This window comes from Siphateles boraxobius, unplaced genomic scaffold (genome assembly GCF_051911475.1).
Source record: "Siphateles boraxobius isolate OS27281-9 unplaced genomic scaffold, OSU_SipBor_1 107, whole genome shotgun sequence".
NCBI lineage: Eukaryota > Metazoa > Chordata > Actinopteri > Cypriniformes > Leuciscidae > Siphateles > Siphateles boraxobius.
In genome coordinates this window covers 111,836-127,500 of record NW_027508708.1, presented here as the reverse complement: position 1 = coordinate 127,500, position 15,665 = coordinate 111,836, and positions in this window count along the sequence as shown.

Here is a 15,665-nt window from a genome sequence, read left to right as displayed (position 1 = left end):
ATTATGCTCGTGTGTGTGTGTGTGTGTGTGTGTGTGTGTGTGTGTGTGTGTGTGTGTGTGTGTGTGTGTGTGTGTGTGTGTGTGTGTGTGTGTGTGTGAGTGTGTGTGAGTGTTGTTATCTCCACTACTTAAGTTCAGTTCTGTTTGAGTTTCATGTTCTCATCGTGTGTGTGTTGTGTTGCACTGCTTATCTGAGTTGACATTTGACTTGTTTATTATTAAAGCCGGTTATACTCCATTCCTCTTCATCATGTGTTTGTCTTGCACCACACAACCCGTGACAGCTGATTTACCTGTATTACACAAACATACACTTTAGATGATCTGTAAGTCATCATGTGGCCTTCTGGGTAACACTTTAGATTACAGCCCGGAGAGTACTGCGTAATTAAAGCGATTTTACAGCATAACTGTCTGTAATTAAAGTGTACCTATAGTATAAAGTACTTGCATGTAAGAACATACACTGTGTACCTTTTTGCAATAATAGTGTACCAATACATTCCATATGGGGTTTTAAAAAAAATACAGGGTACATATCTATGCTTTTATATAGTTTTTTTTTAACAAAAGTGCACTGAAAACTAAAACAATTGCAACTTTTGCCTAAATACTGAGGAAATATACTGTTGTTTCATGTAGTTACAGTGTAAGTACAATAAAAATACACACAATCTAATATCACTGACTCTGAAACCTTTATTTGAAAAACAACTTAATTCAAAACAGATTTACATCACTTCTTTTTCGTTTAAAACTGCTTTTTTAAATAAAAAACACATCTGTGTGAATACATATAATGCAAGCTCATGTGTTCCTAAAAGTTGGGGCATCAAAGAGCACATACAGTAATAACTGCAGTAATACACACGACCCCAGTGGAGGATCAATGTCTTCTGAAGGGAAACGATAAGTGTTTGTAAGATTAAACTTTTTAAACTGTGAGTGACTGTGACTATCGCTTCAGACCAACTGTAATAAGTTGTTTTTCAAATAAAGGTTTCCGAGTTCGTGATATTAGATTGTGTGTATTTTTATTGTACTTACCTTGTAACTACATGGAACAAGAGTATATTTCCCAGTATATATAATAAAATGAAATAGACTTAGCTTAACTTGCCTTGAAACATGTTAACCCAAACTTAAACATCTGCACTTTTGCTAGAAAAAAAAATACTGTATAAATGCATAGATATGTACCCTGTAATTTTATAAAAGCATATACAGTATGTATTGGTACACCATTATTACAAAAAGGTACGCAGTGTATGTTCTTGCTAAATTGTTCCCAAATGTAAGATTGTTGTATCATGATAGTAGAATAAGTAGCTCTTAATTATATATACTGTTAGTATTATAGAACTGTTTAATTCTCCTGGTTGTCACCCCTTTATTCCCCAAACTTTACATATTGTTCCCTTATACTTATACAAAGTACTTTATATGTTGTTACGGGTGTGGTGCAGGTTGAAGGAGTCAAATAGCTCCAATTCAAACATTTACTCATGAATCCAAACACAGATACAGGGATGACGGGCAGAAGGATAACACTCACATAAACCACCAGTAACATTAACGAGAACCGACAAACACTAACTGGGCAGAAGGAACTTAAATACAGAGACTAATGAACAATAACAAGGTGAGGACAGGTGACACGGATGATGAAGACGATGAACTGGTGGGTGATTGAGGGAGTGAGTTCAGGTGTGGAGACAAGGAGGATTCTGGGAAGTGTAGTGCAGACGATGACTGTGACATATGTACACTATAATTACCGAACGTTACGCTGTAAATTCGTCTTAATTACGCAGTACTTTGTGGGCTGTAATCTAAAGCGTTACCAAATAATGCAACAAAGTTTGTCTCGGCAGGTCTAGAAGAAAATAGTGTCACAGTCCAGCTAAAGTAAATTAAGTGATGGTTAATTTCTGTTGTAAAAAAGTTATTAATTTAGTTCATATATACATGTATAGCCACTCTGGAGAAAACCGTGATGTCATCGTCCAGCTCAGTTCAGTTCTCATATAATGGTGTCAATGCAGGAGATCAATAATATTGTTGAATTTTAAATGTCTCCAACTAAGCAAGACGAAAGCCAGAGGCGACAGTGAAGGAACACAAACTCCATCAGGGACAGAATGGAGAAACCCTTGTGAGAAAACAGACTCAGTCTCAGTTCTGCTCTGGCCAACGAATGAACAGTGTGTGATGATGATTCAGGCATTACAGGTCAGAGGTCAGACTGGATCAGGACATTCAGAATATTATCAGGTCTTGTTGAAGATCGGAGTCACGTTGGTATAGAGACGGGTTTGAGTCACCAATACACAAGACACAATCAGCATCAGGGTAACACACATGACAATGAAATAACATAAAATGCAACATAACACACCCCAATTTATATAACATTCTCCTTTCATGATACTCTCTGTCATGATCTTTCTTTTCCTCAATTTTTCTGTCTATTAAAGAATGCAAAACTAGAGCTATTTCTGCTGATCAGAGCCATGCTTCGGCTAACAGTTAGCACACATTCTCCAGATACTGTGACGCTTACCTTCATTAATCTTCATACAGCATGTTATTTAAGATCTCGATCTTTGCAAATGTGTCATGACGTCACACACGCGCTGCCTTGTTTTGGTTCAGAACGCAGCAAACATGGCATTGAGGCAGAAGCGCTCTAAAGTTTGGTTATATTTTACGCGAAAAGACAACAATATGAGGCGCCGTCTAGGGCTTAAATCAAACTTCATTCACGCACACATATATGAAACACTTGCATACACGTATACTAGTCAAACATACATGTAGGCCTACACTGCTGAATGCTCAAACAAATACATATGAAATGCACAACGACACACCTAAAGTCGCTCACGCACATACACACAAACTCTACACACACGAGATGCGCGGAACTCTCCAGGCACATACTCACATGAGACGCGCGCGCGCACACACACAAACTCTCCACGCACATACTCGTATGAGACGCGAGCACACACACACACACACACACACACACACACACACACACTCAAACTTGCGCACATACTCAATGAGAGTATGACGGCGCCTCATAACAATACGTTAAAGTGTATATTTGATTAAATTGTTTTAATGTTATTTGGACTGAACAGCACACTTCTGTTTTGTGCCTGATGACCTTTTGTGGAAAAGTTTTTTTTCAATAAATACTGTCATTGCATCATTTTCTTTCATAATTTCTTAATACTAATATTTCCCCCTTGTCTTAATTTAACTGTATTAATTTGAGTTTAATTAACTTCACGTTAACGCAATAACGTGATAATTTAATCATTTACGGCAATCGGTTTCCTAAAACCATTTGAGTAGCTATATAGTTGTTTAAACTTGATTAAATTTATTATATTAACTCAAACTAGTTAGTTTAAATTAATGGAATGAACTTAAAATCTTTAAGTTACCTATACTCAAAATGATTGACTAAACCGGCACTAAATTATGAGTGAAAATGACTCAATATATATAAGTTCACAATACTCAATCGTATTTGTTTTTAAACTTAAACGGTTTGTAGCAATCAGTTTCCTTAATCAGTTTGAGTTGAGTTAACTTATTGGGTTTTACAGTGCAACACGGCCCTTTAATCCGCCGGCAAGCAACTCTTCTATGAATCTCGATCCACCCAGTGGGCAGTGACCCCGAGAAATCCTCTTCTTCTTGCACTCCAACAGTCAGTCGTTGTGGCAATGAATTCAATGGAGGACATTGCTTGTTTAATATTTCTCTTCATTTCTTGGGCACCCTCTTCTATTTTCCGGCGCAATGTAGTTCTGGACATCACACGTGAATTAGGCTGTAGCTCTTGCACTAAAGCATGAAACACATGCTGTTCTACCACAGTAAATGGTTGAAGTCTCTGAATTACAAAATCTATGACTACGTTGTCTACCTTTGTTTGATTCACAATCTTCGTTTCTCCTGATTTCAGTTGTCTGGAAGTGGAGGGAACTGGGTTTTCAGCTTTTCTTTTTCGAGGGGCTGTCAGGGCATTGTATCTTTCCAAGTGACTTGAATGCTTTCTCTGGAAAGAAAGGGGGAAAAAAACATCATGAACATCATATCTTCACAGCAATATATCTAAATTTCATAATTTTGAAAATAGTTTTTTTGCATGTACAGTAGGCTGCCGAGAAGGCTGAGTAACTAGCTAGCCTACATCAATCGCAGTCTACTGTTCAAGTAGCTACCAATCAATCATACCTTGCATGTAAACCTAGTCAAATAGAAGCCTAAATGCCTAATCATCATCATTTTACATTGAATTTCTTTAGACACACTACACATTCTATGAACGAGCTTGACAAGTAAATGGCATTTTTAGGGGGTAACGTTAGGCCATTTCTAGCCAAGTGCCTTGGTGTTAATGAGCTTTGCTAATGTTACTAGTCTGCAGTTTCCTAGTTTAACCTTGCACAATGCAACTTATGTCCACGTTTATTATTAACACAACATATGAGCGTATTATATCCAGTTTGTGTAAAACGACAGGTATATTAGCCTTTAATTAATTTCACAGTCAAACTGAAAATTACTTACCTCTATGTGTTTCTGTAACAGTTGCGGTTTAGAAACACGCAGTACTTTTACCCATGTGATACACAAGTTACAGGCATACACAAGTCTTATAAAAACACAAAATTTATTTAACCAGCAGTTTAAAAACTATATACATATATACATATACATGATCAAAAAAGGTGACAACACACTATTAATGTAGTGGACTGCTTCAGTTCAATGGCTAAGAGAAATGCGACAATCTGGCGCCCCCTGGCGGCCGGTGAATTTAAGAGCCTAACACACGAATCACCCTAATAAAGTCATATTTAAAGGTACAATATGCAAGAGTTGTTGGCCGCTAGAGGGCGCTACATTCCAAACAGCAACAACGGCGTCGCTTGATGACGTTGTGAAGGAGCGTGGAATGATGGGAACTGTCGTTTTAAACTCCACCGTGGATGTAAATCAGTCAGACGGGAATCGAAAAATCATATTCATGGATGAGGTTAATTTTTTTTATAATGAAATGCTTCTTGTGGCGAGGGTGGCATGGTTCAGCGCGGTCTGTAATGGGAGAGAGAAGAGACGAGCGGGAAGTGGGTCAAGTGCAAATGACGAACACCTGTGTCTTATTGCAGTGATCGGCGTGGAGAGACCGCTTATAAGCCGCGCGCTGGAACGAGAGAGAGACTGGAGAGAAAATTTGACGCAGAGAAAGAAAACCGGTGGATCCGAGCTCTCATTTTTGAACTGTTTTGTGCCGTCGCGGTTGCCACGGTGAATGCGCGTTGTGTGCGACTTTTGTTTGTTTTGTTTTATTTTAATAAAGTACGAGTCCCAGTCACGCAGACCCGTCTTCTTCCTTCATGACTCTTGAACCTCATCACACTTTTATTTCATTAAAATGAATTAACCGCAAGAAAAGTAAGGTTTAATACTCAATTGGTTATCATAGATGTTACTGTATGTCGAATTAATTATTGTGATAACGCTGTGCAGTTTTACGTATTCTAAACAATTGTTGTAAAAGTACATTCGAACATACCCACATCATTTGCCAAAATACTGATTAATCTTTATGTATAACACATGCTATATTTATTTACATGGCCATGAACATCAGACGTGATAAACAATGTCAATAAACTAAACACAAATCTAAAGCAATAATACTTCCCTTACGTAAACATAACTATTAACGAATGCTACATTTGGAAAATATAAAATTAAGCATGCTTTGTCGACAGAACCAGCTGCAATCGGTAAAGAATAACTGTGTTCCGCAACGACTGCACGAAACAAGCTAACGTTTGTAGCTTGATAGACGCTACAACTACAACTTCCGCATTTGTCAAGGATTTACACAGTACGAGCGGAAACTCAGGGTAACTCGGATATGACGCAATTGACTGGAGACTCCCAGCTCCCCCTGCTGTAACGCCCCGTTTCCTTGGTTAAAATCGCAATTTTCTCATGATTTAAAAATAGTTAGAAACATTTGGGATCAACTTAACATCAACTTAACAAAATAGTATAATCAAAATATACAAAATATATATAACAAAATATATAACACTGGCCTTGAGATTATGGGATATTGTAATGCAAAAATCCTACATATTGTACCTTTAACACAGCACAAAATCACATGATGTTTTATTAACAAAGTTCGGGAGAAGCACGTTCAGATAATTAACACGGGTGGAGAGCACTCAACAATCATGATTAAAATGTGTGTATATATAGACTCAGCAGTCTCACCTCATTTCTCTGACAGTTTAGCAGCATCCCTCCACCACCCCTTCTCCACTCTTCTAGTCCTAAACCACTTTACATACAGGGGGGAGTACTCTGGGTTCGGGCCAAATTCCGAGCTCGGAGCCCTCCCCCCGGACAGCACGCCAAATACGCATTATACTTTATTTCCTTTAATTGTATGTAAGTGTGAACTCGTGAAACGTGAGATTTACACAGCAAGGACAAATGGTAGGTATAACAATGTATAAGCACTTCACAATAAACCCCACACATTACGAGATATAATTATATAACTACATTAGTTAAATCAGTAGTAGCCTTCAAACTAATTCACTCCATTGAGGATAACAATAGAAAGTTGACAAATAAAACCCAGGCAAGCAGCCACAATATCTATCTCACTAAGCCAAGATAAATTTAAACAGGCAAAGCATAACAATTATATGTATTTAGCAGAGTTTCTTAAAACACAGTCAACAATCAATTCCCTCACGACCCCGGCCACTCGGCGCTCCTAGTATACAACGAAGGCACTAGCGGCGAGATCGCAGAAATCCACAGTGGCACACACAAGGCTGGCTTCGGACAGTTCGCAGTACACTCCAACTGGCTAGCGGGGGGATCCGGAACCGTTGATCCGAGCTGCGAGACACAGGGGAAGGGAAATGAATTCTAAACAAATACACGTCCGTGCCCACAAAAATTCCCACTTCCCTCAATCAAGAGCGTTGATTTGTATCGCAGGCCTCTCGCTGCCGGGAGTCGATCGCGATGGTTGTCACTGCATGGAGTCGTGCATGAACTTCGTTAGGCACAGAGACAGTCGAGCTTGTCACGGTGAAAACGCACCCCCAGGACCTGCATGCTAGTTTCTTTTTATTCAGTGGATTTGCCAATCACGTTGTACTGCTGGCTCATCAGCAATACTGGACGCACCTGTGAACAGAGACTTACAGATTCACATGCACACCTGATAAACATTAACCCACCCTCACAGGTTTGTCAAAAGTCAGTGTTCTCCTCCCATTACATTTCTTTAGATTGGACGGCGAATTCTTGAAAGAAGAAATTGTATGCTTCTGAGGCAGACAGAGAAGGCACTTAAAAACGAACGATTCGTTCTTCCTTTCCACTACTTCAAATAGTTCGCTTAAATATGGCCATGGGTGCTCAATTTCAATGTCTGGCGCTTCTTCCATTATTGCGTTGGCTATAAACGTGACAGCGAAAACAATTTGGCAAATGAATAGACAGTAAAGCGCACACTGTAACAAATTGCTGTAGATTCTACAGCAAAATTCTACAGAAATTTATTGTTTTATCATTGTACAAGTTATTACTGTAATTCGCAATGCATTATGGGTCAAAAAGAGTATTACAGTTATTTAAAGTATATTTCCCTGTCAACTGTAAATTGATTTACAGGTAAGAGGTGTTTTGACTGTAGTTCATACGTTTTACAACAACTTATTGTGATGTGGCATTATGGGATTGCGCGGGCTGGATACAGGTTTGAAAACTGGCGAACTGGAGCATGCAGGGCAAGAAGAGTTGAAGATAAAAGGCACTATTTACTCAGTTTTTGGTAAGTTAACTTAAATTTACGTCCATATATATTACAATCTAATGTATTACTTAATGCTGTTTAAGCAATTATGAACAGAATTCATAACATATATGTCAGATATGCAAACTTGTTAACAACTGCGTGTTATCAGGACATTTAGTGGGATGTAAAAGTGTTTGATTCCAATATCCCCCCCCCCCCCCTGAAACGTTACGTTTATTTAGTAAAGGAATGTGTCTTTAATTTAAAATTTCTTGTTTCAGGCGAGGCATAGAATCGCGACGGCGCGCGCCAAAACAGTGTTGAGACGAAGCTGAACTGTTACAAGGTAAAACCATCATAATTGTTATGGATGAATGATGCAGTTTGTTACAGTCTTATTCGCATTTGCTCTCAAGACAGTATTGTTTAGAGCATTTGCAGTTTGGCAGACAAGACAAATCCACTGAAGTGTTGGTGAGACAAAACTATATGCACCTGCAGTTAGCTTTGCTGATGAAAAACATTAGAATATATGATTTTAAGATCGTTGGATGGTGCTATTTCTCATTTATTTCACTAGTTTGGATTTCTTATTGAGAGCATGTAAAACCAGTTTAACAAATCGCTGCGTCATAACTAAATTCAAATTGACTGGCAAAAGATTGAAAGTTCATTTTATTTTCTGTTCAAAGTTCCCATAGTTATCGTTTTCTTAATATAACTTGAACCTAAATCTAAATGAGAAATGTATCACTGTAAATTGTGTCAACATGAGAGCCATTGTAGGTTTTACTAAGCATAATAGGTCACAGTAATGTTCCAAACTGCTGTTTTACCTGTGTTGTACCTGACTGTTCCCGTGCATTTACAAAATTTGCAGCTTTTAAGTCTCATCTATATAGAGACCATACAGGTTATCAGAAGTCACGTAAAGGTGCCAGATTTGACAAAATAGACACAACCCTGATTTGCCAGATTGGATATTGTCATTTCACATGTACAACTCTGAATAACTTAATTAGGCATTTAAAAGGCCATATTGATGAGGGCAGGGAAATAAAATGCCCCTTTAAGAGTTGTGAGAGGACATTTAGTGTAAAATCCACATTTGCATCTCATATCTCAAGAATTTTTTTCCTTTTTTTTCTTTTTCTTGTAGATGTCAGCAACAGCAGCTGATGTGGAAAAAAGTTATATACTTCCAGACTTTCCGAGACTGATTGTCTTAGGTAATGTACGTTTCAAAATCGTTAAATTACTTAATACATTTTGCCTGTGGTATTTTAGCATGCATTTTTAGAAAGTGTTTCTTATTTTTATTATTTTTAGGTGAAATTCTCACTGCAATCCTGATGCTGAGTATTGAGGGTCAGGTCGTTATGAATCCACACCCCAATTTTATGGCTGGATTTGCTGCTTTGTTTGCAATTTACTACAACTTTAATCTGGTGTACCAGCACGAGGCATCCTACACACTTGAATTTGTTCAAAGGTAACAGTTTACTTAAATATAAATGTGTATGTTAAAGGATTAGTTCACTCAAAAATTAAATTTCTGTCATTATTTAACTACTGACCTTCGTTCATTTTCACAACACAAATTAAGATATTTTTTGATGAAATCCGAGAGTTTTCTGAACCACACATAGTGGCACATAGTTGGCAAAATGATTGCAACTTTCAAGGTCCAGAAAGGCAGTTAAGACATTGTTAAAATAGACCATGTGACTACAGTGGATCAACCATAATGTTATGAAGCCATGATAATACTTTTTGTGCGCAAAACCCCCCAAAATAATGACTTAATTCAACAATCTCTTCATTTCTGTGTCAGTCTCTGACACTCTTAATGTAGTAAGCACAGTGCAGTGCTTCCAGATTCTACGTTAGAACAAATTATTCTCATCACTTCATAACATTAAGGTTGATCCACTGGAGTTACATGGACTATTTTAATGATGTGTTTTACTACCTTTCTGGGCCTTGAATGTTGCAATGACATTGTGGTCTATGTGTAGTTCAGAAACCTCTCTGATTTCATCAAAAACATCTTGATGTGTGTTCCTGAAAATAAATGAAGGTCAGTAGTTAATTAATGACAGATTAATGAGTAATTAATTACAGAAATGTCATTTTAGGGTGAACTAACCCTTTTTAGTAGTGCAGTGAATGCTTATTGTAAAGTGGTATATTTTCATTAGTCTGCTTGTGTTTTTCTGACTGATTTTTGTGCAGATGTTTTGTTGGAATCAACCCATCCACTGGTACCAAGACGTGAAAAGAGCTCAGAGAAGAGGAACAACACAGTCAATCCTCATGTGTCTACTCTTCTCAGAAGGCTAATGGACTTTGAGTGGTTAAGCATGTAAGTTGTCAAATGTATATAAAAAAAAAAGCTACAGGAGGAGATGTCTATAAAATGACACATAAAGGGATAGTTCACCCCAAAATGAAAATTCTGTCAGTAATTACTCTCCCTCATGTTGTTCAACCCCGTAAGACTTTCGTTCATCTTCAGAATGCGAATTAAGATATTTTTGATTAGATCTGAGAGCTGGATCACTCCTCCATAGGCTTCTTCAGGGATTGAAACTTGCCAGCCCCGAATAGTTATTAAAGAAATCGTTAAAATAGTCCAAGTGACTACAGTGGCTCAATCTTGAGATATTCACGTAGTATAATTGCATACTGCTTCTGTGTTGTACGTCACATGTAGGCTCACTATTGGCCAACGCTGGTCATGTGTGTGATGTGTGTGACGTATAACACAGAAGCAGTACACAATTATACTACATGAATATCTCGAGGCCAACAGAGAAGGAAATGAATACTTGAATAAAGTCAATATTTTTGTTGTTTTTTTGCGCTCAAAAAGTATTCTCGTCGCTTGATAAACTTAAGATTGAGCCACTGTAGTCACTTGGACTATTTTAACGATTTCTTTAATAACTTTTCGGGGCCGGCAAGTTTCAATCACTTAGAAGCGAATAGAGGAGTGATCCAGCTCTCAGATTTAATCACAAATATCTTAATTTGTGTTCTGAAGATGAACAAAAGTCTTACGGGTTTGAACAACATGAGGGAGAGTAAATACTGACAGAGTTTATATTTTGGGGTGAACTATTTCTATATATAATCTTGTTCTCCTGCCAAAAAGTGTTCAACTTACATAAAATGTAAAAAAGTACTTTACATTAAAACAGTTTAAATGTTTTAGAGGGAATGTTGTCAATCACCAGCATTTGTGTTGTTTATCACTAACATTTATACAAAAAAAATTTAAACAAAGCAGAAATGCGAGTTTTAACAGGAGATGTGAGTTAACCATAATGCCATTCTGTTGATTGAGCTTAAAGGGTTAGTTCACCCAAAAATGGAAATTCTGTCATCATTTACTCACCCCCATGTTGTTCCAAACCTGTATGAGATATTATTTTAATAAATATTTTTCTACAACAGCTTTGACTTTGTGTTTGTTTTTTTAAATGTTTATTTTAATGCATTTACATCAATATAATGGTAAATAATAGAGTACAGTTTACTGTTAAAATGATTCTTTTCAGCTTTTTAAATGTTAAACTATTACAGCATCTTCTTGAATTTTGGGGGTATTTACAGGATTTTATTGGCAACTTTATTGCCAGGTAAATACTGTACTTTAGTGAAATTACAAAATATTGCTGTAAAATATATTTACAGCATTTTATTGGCAACTTTATTGCCAGGTAAATACTGTACTTTAGTGAAATTACAAAACATTGCTGTAAAATATATTTACAGCATTTTATTGGCAACTTTATTGCCAGGTAAATACTGTACTTTAGTGAAATTACAAAATATTGCTGTAAAATAAAATACAAGTTTAATTCAATGTTGATGTAAAAAAAGCTACAAATTACTGTATTTCATATGCAACAATTAACTGTAAATTGCTTTACAGTATTATACTGTAATAAATTTTACAGCAATTACCAACATTTTTACAGGACTTTATTGGCAACTTTTTTGCCAGTAAATTCCTGTAAATTCTACAGGAAATTTTTTACAGTGCAGGCGCAGCCAGCAGCAGCGCCCAAACTGCACGAAACACGATGTGTTCTGATTGGTACACTTGCAGAGCATGTGCACTTATTTGGACCTGTCACTGGTCACGCATGTATGTCGTGGAAAGGAACGTAGAAAGAAACGACAGGTTTTAGGAAAGTAGTGGAGTAAAAAGTAAGGTTTTCCACTTCGAAATGTAGTTGAGTCAAAGTATAAAGTCTCACAAAACAATGATACTCAAGTAAAGTACAGATACGCTAAAAAGTTACTTAAGTTCGGTAACGAATTACTTGTACTTCGTTACTGTCCACCACTTACCACAATGGTACCTGTAAACTAGAGCACCTTTAACTCACCTAACTTATCAAAACTCTGATGAGCACAGCAAGCAAGCCCCTGAGTGCACTGACAACACTTAAAGCAAGCCCCCTGGGGGGGGGGCACAATATCTGTCTCGCATGCACGCTCGCTCTAGATTACGGGATATTTTAACTAATTTGCAGTATAACTAGTCGATCACGAGTGGCTCAACAGGTAGATATATAGATAAACTCATCTTTAAACATTTGACCGACCGGGTTGACACTTCAGCGTGAGAAATCGGGGGTGTGGCGTGAGAGCGTGAGAATTGGGTCAATTGCGTGAGTCTCACGCTGAATGAGTGAGAGTTGGCAGCCCTGCTAACTTACACTAAAACCTAAATATCTTCTGAGACGTGCCGGGCTCGAGGCGTCTTTAAAAGCAAAACTTCAGTGAACCTCAGCCATTTGGCCAAGGACCTGAAATGCTTGCCCCCACCAGAGAAACATGTCTCCACCCAGGATTATCTCAAAAATAAAAAAGGCAAAAAAACTAATGAGTGCACAGATGGAAGGACAGATTTCTCTGCCCAGCTAGCACACTCCCTAACTTACCACGGAGATCACCAAATATTTCAAGTCAACAGCACTCAGACACTATACTCACCAGATACTCATCAGGAGAGAGAAACACAGCAGCCTACAGCTAGCATCGAACAGCACACCACAAACTAACACCAAATCACACAAACTAGGGGGAAAGAATGAGATGCGAGATCCCGGACAAACCCCTAATAAGTTACGTCCCTAGCTCAAGGGAGGCAACATAGAGGAGTCACAAACGTCTATTATGACCAAAATAAGGTTTATTACAAACAAAGTTAAACAGACAAAGAACAATGGTGGCTGCTGCTGACAATGCTGCTACTCCTGGCTGCGGGTGTGAGAGAGAGTGAGTGGAGCTAGACAGGAGCTTTTAAAGGCTGGCCAAACGACCCAGGTAATTGGGGAATGAGGAGCTTCCAGGATACCTGCAAAACAGGTCATTTCGTTCATTTTTAGCAGAATATTTAAAATGATACGTTAAAAGCCAAATTTCCCAAACACATCAAATGTTGATCACATTTAGAATAAGAAAAAAATTGCAATGCAAGGGAAGGAAAAGGCCAAATTATGAGAAACAGAAATGATTAATTTTTTTGTCTGTGTCTTCAGGCTATGCAGTCTGTTAGTTTACCTCACCTCCCGATCCGAGCCGTTCGTTCATCCCATGACATATCCTCATAAACTAACTTTGCAGTCTGTAGAACCGGATACAGAATTGATTAGTTCACGTTTTGAGTCTATCGACTTCGGGTTCAAGTCGTTCGTTCATCACGTGATCCACATAAGCTGGGCTATGCAGTCGGTACCGGATACAGAACTGATTAGTTCATCTCTCAGCTTTGAGTCATTGTCAATGAAGGCAGATCAGTAATATTGTTGAATATTAAATTAAATGAGAGAGACAGACGTGGGGTCAGGCATCAACTCTTCAGCAGACAGGCGACTATAGGCTGCTCCGATGTTTATTAGTTCCTGGGCTAACGTTATACATCCTCCTCCAGCCACCGTTTGGAATGGCCGTATGTCTTCACAGCAGAAATCCACACACTTATCGGTGACTTGGGATCTGTGTGTGTTGTCTGGTCTGCAGTGTGTATGATGTGTGTGTTGTCTGGTCTGCAGTGTGTGTGATGTGTGTGTTGTCTGGTCTGCAGTGTGTGTGATGTGTGTATTGTCTGGTCTGCAGTGAGTGTGATGTGTGTGTTGTCTGGTCTGCAGTGTGTGTGATGTGTGTGTTATCTGGTCTGCAGTGTGTGTGATGTGTGTGTTGTCTGGTCTGCAGTGAGTGTGATGTGTGTGTTGTCTGGTCTGCAGTGAGTGTGATGTGTGTTGTCTGGTCTGCAGTGAGTGTGATGTGTGTTGTCTGGTCTGCAGTGTGTGTGATGTGTGTGTTATCTGGTCTGCAGTGTGTGTGATGTGTGTGTTGTCTGGTCTGCAGTGTGTGTGATGTGTGTGTTGTCTGGTCTGCAGTGTGTGTGATGTGTGTGTTGTCTGGTCTGCAGTGTGTGTGATGTGTGTGTTGTCTGGTCTGCAGTGAGTGTGATGTGTGTGTTGTCTGGTCTGCAGTGTGTGTGATGTGTGTGTTGTCTGGTCTGCAGTGTGTGTGATGTGTGTGTTGTCTGGTCTGCAGTGTGTGTGATGTGTGTGTTGTCTAGTCTGAGGTGAGTGTGATGTGTGTGTTGTCTGGTCTGCAGTGTGTGTGATGTGTGTGTTATCTGGTCTGCAGTGAGTGTGATGTGTGTGTTGTCTGGTCTGCAGTGTGTGTGGTGTGTGTGTTGTCTGGTCTGCAGTGAGTGTGATGTGTGTGTTGTCTGGTCTGCAGTGTGTGATGTGTGTATTGTCTGGTCTGCAGTGTGTGTGATGTGTGTATTGTCTGGTCTGCAGTGTGTGTGTTGTGTGTGTTGTCTGGTCTGCAGTGAATGTGATGTGTGTGTTGTCTGGTCTGCAGTGAGTGTGATGTGTGTTGTCTGGTCTGCAGTGTGTGTGATGTGTGTGTTATCTGGTCTGCAGTGTGTGTGATGTGTGTGTTGTCTGGTCTGCAGTGTGTGTGATGTGTGTGTTGTCTGGTCTGCAGTGTGTGTGATGTGTGTGTTGTCTGGTCTGCAGTGTGTGTGATGTGTGTGTTGTCTGGTCTGCAGTGAGTGTGATGTGTGTGTTGTCTGGTCTGCAGTGTGTGTGATGTGTGTGTTGTCTGGTCTGCAGTGTGTGTGATGTGTGTGTTGTCTGGTCTGCAGTGTGTGTGATGTGTGTGTTGTCTAGTCTGAGGTGAGTGTGATGTGTGTGTTGTCTGGTCTGCAGTGTGTGTGATGTGTGTGTTATCTGGTCTGCAGTGAGTGTGATGTGTGTGTTGTCTGGTCTGCAGTGTGTGTGGTGTGTGTGTTGTCTGGTCTGCAGTGAGTGTGATGTGTGTGTTGTCTGGTCTGCAGTGTGTGATGTGTGTATTGTCTGGTCTGCAGTGTGTGTGATGTGTGTATTGTCTGGTCTGCAGTGTGTGTGTTGTGTGTGTTGTCTGGTCTGCAGTGAATGTGATGTGTGTGTTGTCTGGTCTGCAGTGAGTGTGATGTGTGTGTTGTCTGGTCTGCATTGAGTGTGATGTGTGTGTTGTCTGGTCTGCAGTGTGTGTTGTCTGGTCTGCAGTGTGTGTGATGTGTGTGTTGTCTGGTCTGCAGTGAGTGTGATGTGTGTGTTGTTTGGTCTGCAGTGTGTGTGATATGTGTGTTGTCTGGTCTGCAGTGTGTGTGATGTGTGTGTTATCTGGTCTGCAGTGTGTGTGATGTGTGTGTTGTCTGGTCTGCAGTGTGTGTGATGTGTGTGTTGTCTGGTCTGCAGTGTGTGTGATGTGTGTGTTGTCT